Here is a 6,024-nt window from a genome sequence, read left to right as displayed (position 1 = left end):
ACTTATCTCTTTCATTTTGAAACCATGTTTCATTCTGAAGTGAAACATTCTAAAAAACACCCATCCCAAATATTTTGCTGTTGTTTTAAAGCAAAAACAAAGAGGTTGAAAATATTGTTTTTAATATTGTTTTGTTTAGTCACATAACCTCAAAGTTATAATTTACCTTATTATTAAAAAAGTTATTAAAATGCCAGCTATAAAATGCATCTTATTGCATATAGACCTACTATTAAATTATAAAAATATATATTGGTTTACCAGCCTACAACCTCCAGGTTGAAATAATCTCTACTATTTTGCACTAGTTAGCAGAAATATTACTCTGATAATGGGTTATAGATCAGAGCATATTACACAAGAACTGAGGAATGAAAGCACAAACTGTAAACATGCTTGAGTTTCTGAATCCTAGTGATAGTTTTGCTTAATTTAACTGTGATACATCAATACATTTATGATTCATGTGATAGGCAGGTTGGTCCAATGATTAAAGTGCTAGTCTAGGATTCAGTATATTGGGGTTCAGTTCCCTGGTCTGAGTGACTTTGAACAAATTACTAAGGAACAGATTTTCAAAGGTATTTCAAAGTTACCTAAAAATGCAGATACCCCCCTAGGAAAATTTTCAAAAGCACCTAACGCAAAATGAAGCACCTAACTCAATGCAAGTTAGGTACCTAGCAGGATTAAAAAAAAAAAAGCCTGGACAGCTCTCTGCCATTAGACACTTGAGTACCTTTGAAAATGTGGTTCTGAACCCCTCTGTATTTCTGATCCCCCTCTGTGAAATAGAAATGGGTGTTGTGAGGATAAATGACTTGGAAGTTGGTGAGGTGCTCTAATGCCACAATAATAGGGACCATGTAAATACCTTACATACTTAGATAATAATTACAGTTCAGTGGGGTGGTCTCAGTGCAGAGACCTACCACCCGTACCTTAAAAGGCACTGTCTTGCAATATTCTGTTGGGACAGGTTCCATCGGAACTCACCAAAATACAAGTGAAGCTTGCCTGCTGCTATTCCACAAGAAGCCTAGGAGAGTACCCAGCTCTACTGAGAGCCTCAGTGGAAGTGTAGGCCATGGCTTCCCTGCTTTCCCATCTCTTTAGGCAAGTCCAGACGAGCCCGCATGTGCCTCTTGCCGCATCTCAAAGCAGTTTGAGATGCGGCAAGAGGCACACTGGGAACAGAAAAATGTTCCCCGTGCTGCATATTTGCAGTGTGGGCTCAAAATATGATGCCTGGAAATCCAGGTATCAAAAAACCCTCCCCCAGAAAAAGAGTGGGGCAGGGCATGGTCCAGGACTGTGCCCTGAGGCCACTGGAGGCTGGGGTCCTCCAAAGAGATGCTTTGTTAGCTGGCCAGAGTGTCTCCATGACTGCCCATTGCCCTCATGCTGAAGCATGCTGCCTCCATGTGCAGGGCAGCCTGGAGTAGTGCAGGCTGCAGCTTGATGATACTGGGCTCCATCAAGGTACCATCAAGGTACCATCAAGGTAAGTAAGGGACTGGCAGTGGGGGGGACTGGAGTGAGGGTGGGGCTGTCTGGATGTGGAGGACTGTGGGTGTGTGGTGGGGCTGCTTGGGAGGGGTGGGTCCCCTGCCTGCCCCCCCACATGGCCCATGCTCCCACTTGCAGCAGCAGCAGCCATCGGGGAGCTCAAGGCGCTTCTGGCACAACCCCCTTGTAGTCCAGGTCAGCACGGCTTGGCCCTGGCCACCTGGGACCTGGTGCTGCCTGTGTTAAATCCCGTGGGGTATTGCGACTTTAGGCAGCTCCAGGATGCTCAGGCTGTCACCCAGGGCCTGGCATCTCTCTCAGGGATTGCCTGTCGCATCAGACCAGGTCCTGCATACATGGGACCCACACGCCGTCAGGCTGGGCCGGTTCCATGGAGGCAGGACCCCACCTGGCAAGACAGGCTGTCCCTGTGAATGGTGCGGGGCCCAAGGTGACAGCCCAAGCAGCCCAGAGTTACCCGAAGGCTCATGGCCCCATGTTGAGCTGGGCCAGACCCATGTGATTTGTCACAGGCAGCACTGGGTGCCACGTGTCTGGGGCTGAGCTGTACTGCCCCACACCATGGGGGGCTGTGCCAGGATGGCCCCAAGCTCCCCAATGACCATAGCTGCTACAGGGGAGGGGGGCTGTGGGCCATGTGGGGGGGGCGTATGCCCTGTGGGGGGGGCATATGGGCCAAGTGGTGGGGCATGAAGGACCTGTAGGGGCATGTGAGCCCTGCAGGGGGATGCATGAGGGCCCTGCAGGGGGAGCTGAGGGCCCTGCAGTGTGGGGCTATAGCTCTGTGGGGGGAGCTATGGGCCCTGTGTGGGGGCAGTCCATGTGCTGTGCCAGGGGGCTGTGCCCTGTGGGGGCCAGGGGACCTATCCCTCCTGAACAGCTCTCCCTCTCAGACCCCCCCAACTCACAATCCCCCCACAATCAACCTACACCTATCTACCTCAAGAGGAGGTTCTGAAGGTGGAGGGGCTGCAGTCTGGCACACTCAAATATCATGTGTGCCAGGATCTTCCTCTGCCTGTAGAAGGGGCAGTAGACTGGGGTGTCTGTGAAGCTCGCCACGTACATGCCTGTGGCAATGGCTCCATGGAGGAACCACCAGCCGAGGTCCCCAGTGGCTCGTGAAATGAGGGTGGAGTACAAGCTCAGTCACTGGAGTGCCCCCGCTATGCCCTCACCGAGCAGGTCCTGCCACTTGGTGTCTGGGTGGGACGTGAGGTCAGCATGATGGATTGTGTGGTGCATGAGCACATAGAGGTGGCAGCGTTGGATGGTGGAGAAGTGGATTGGTTTGGTGTCCTCCAGCTGGCTCAGGTGGTGGAGCAGATAGCGCTGCAAGGCCGGGTGAGGCACCGGCCCCATGTCAAATTCTGGTGGGCTGAAGGACATGGGGGGGAGAGGACATGGGGAACCGCTATTGCACAGGACCTGATTCAAAGGCAAGGGCATTGGGAGGTAAGAAAGATTTCACCTCCTGGACCAAGCAGCAGGTTGCATGAGTCATAGGTAAACCCATGCATCGGGCTAGCACAGCAGGGTTCACCCACACCTGCCTATCATGGTCCAAGAGGTCTCCAATACAGGTGACACCACCCAGGACCAGCCTCTGTCACAACCAGGGTGCCTGCACTGTCAGCACCTCTAGCTGGGGGTTCCAGAAGAGGAGCTCAACAAGCAGGTCAGTGCCCTGGGCGAGTGTTGCAGGGGACCTGGAGACTGAGACCAGCCTCCAGGCTCAGAGGAGGTCCTGGTAAGACTCCAGCAGCCCTCACAGGTCCTGCAGGAAGAAGCCCCATAGGCCGAGGAGCTGCCAGTTGTATTGGAGCCCTCAAAAGTGATGGAGAAAAGGGCGCCCTAGGTGGCCCCAGAGGACAAGCTGGAAGATATGACCTATGTAGTGGCCAGGAGTGAGAAAAAGCCTAAGATAGTTCATGTGAACATGCTTAAGCCATACTTTAATAGAAGTGATGCGATATTCTGGATTTCCTCAGTAGAAGGATCACCTGAGGATCCAGAGGAGCTGGTCATGTATGGTGACTGGGATGGAGAGACAGGAATAAAGGAACTCCGCCTGCCAGACCATCTGTCCTCCCAGAACAAAGACAAGCTGCTTGCAGCACTCAAAGACTTTGAGACACTGTTCTCCAACAAACCAGGTAAAATTAACCTGGCAGTACATTCTATAGACACAGACAGCCATTGCCCTATCCAATCCAGACCTTACCCAGTTAACGAGAAGGTGAGGCAGGAAATAACATGAGAGATCACAGAGATGATAGGGTTAGGGGTAATCTGGCCTTCAATGAGTCCCTGGGCCAGCCCGGTGGTACTCGTCTGGAAGCAGGATGGGTCCATCCGGTTCTGTGTGGACTACTGGGAGCTGAATACAATTACCACCCCTGATGCTTACCCTATGCCCAGGATGGACTCTTTAACTGATCACCTGGGCCCAGCCATGGTTCTCTCTACTCTCAATCTATCCAAAGGATTCTGGCAATTGGCACTGGATCCGGACGCCGTAGCCAAGTCTGCCTTTACCACACCAGTGGGACTATATGAGTTTACAGTTCTACCTTTCAGTATGTACAACTCTCCTGCATCTTTTCAAAGACTGATTAATAACCTGTTACAAGGATGTGAGGAGTTTGCATGGCTTACATCAATGGCATCGCCATCTTCAGTCAGGACTTTGAATTGCACCTGATTCATCTGACCACCGTGTTAGGCAGGATCAAGCAAGCTGATCTTACTGTGAAAGCCAAAAAGTGCCAGTGGGCACTATCTGAAGTGGTATATTTGGGACTTCATGTGAGTGGATGTCATATTGCTCCAGGCTCAGGGGCGATCTGATGGCAACCTATAAGTTTATCAGGGGTGTTCACCAGGATTCTGGGGGAGCGTTTGTTGACCAGAGCACCCCAAGGGATGACAAGGTTGAATGGTTATAAACTCCAGCAAGACCATTTCAGGCTGGACATAAGGAAGAATTTCTTTACTGTCTGGGTCCCCAAGGTCTGGAATAGCCTGCCACCAGAGGTGGTTCAAGCACCCACATTGAACGCCTTCAAGAGAAATTTGTATGCTTATCTTGCTGGGATCCTATGACTGCAGCTGACTTCCTGCCACTTGGGCAGGGGGCTGGACTCGAGGATCTTCCGAGGTCCCTTCCAGCCCTAATGTCTATGAAATCTGTGATTCTGAAGGCACTGGTCCATAATAAATCCTTCTACATAGCCACTGATGCCAGGACTAGGAGCTGTACTCTTACAAGAGCGCCAAGAGACATGGCACCCCGTGGTGTACTTAAGCCAGAAGTTAATCACTTGGGAGTGGAACCTGTCATCTATCGAGAAGGAGTGAGTATTTGGCAATTGTCTGGGTGCTGAACAAGCTGAGGCCCTATTTGTGGGGGGCAGCAGTTCACTGTCCTATCAGACCATGCCCCACTGCAATGGTTGCAGGCAATGCAAAACACCAATACCAAGCTTCAACGATGGGCCTGGCAGCTTCAGGAGTTCAACTTCACTGTTGAATACATCAAGGGAAGCCAGAATGTGATAACAGATGCCCTGTCATGAAAGGACTCTGGCTAGTGGGTCAGATGGACTCAGGCCCACCTGAGAGAGCTCTGGCATGGGAGCTCCCCAATGTGCTTTCATGTTCTATGTGTATTATTGTTATGACCAGTCTTTTGTGTTGTGTAATCTCTGTTTAGGTGTGAAGGGTGACCCTTCCAAATGAAACACACACATACCCATAGCTCTGTAAAGCCATGTGATATGTCCAAGCTTTTAAAGCGGGGGGGGGGGGGGGGGGAGGAGTGTGGCAGAAGGCCACCTCTGTTTCTCCCCAAAAACTCTGCTCTGTGACAATTTGGTTAGGATGGGCCCTGCAGAGGATACGCACCTTACCCTACCTCTTTAGGTAACCTGAGATGAATACATTCCTGATGGAGGAGGGAAACCTGCTTCCTCTGCCTACATGACTGGCATCACATACCTGGGTAAGGGGCTTGGGCTCCCTGGGGAGCTAGGAACTGCCTGTCTGCCCAGCAACTCGTGATGCATTTCAAATTGGTTGGCTGACAGCCAACAGGTGCTGGCCTCCATTGGGCCAGGTAAATGAGGTCATAAGGGCTTTATAAGTTAAGGACTGCCCAGGAGGAGGGGGCAGCAGCCATGAGGAAGAGAGAGAAGAGCTGGACCATCTGAAACTTGCTGTCTCTCAAAACTCATGATCAAGGAACTACCTGCCTCCAGAGGGAATCTCCAACTGCCTCTGGATGATACTTGTGAATAAGCTACCTGAGATCTAACTAGATATATAGCTTGCAGTAACTCAGATGTGTGATCAAAGGCTACCTAGCCACGCCAGTTTGCTCTATGGGATTTCTCTGATATTGCTCTACCCTGTACCCTATTCCAACCCTACCCTTTGTAACCAATAAAGTTCTTCTTTGTACCTAGCATGGGAGACTTATTGGGAGTGGGTCTA

This window comes from Alligator mississippiensis, chromosome 1 (genome assembly GCF_030867095.1).
Source record: "Alligator mississippiensis isolate rAllMis1 chromosome 1, rAllMis1, whole genome shotgun sequence".
Taxonomy (NCBI): Eukaryota; Metazoa; Chordata; order Crocodylia; family Alligatoridae; genus Alligator; species Alligator mississippiensis.
Note: the sequence above shows the minus strand (reverse complement) of the source record.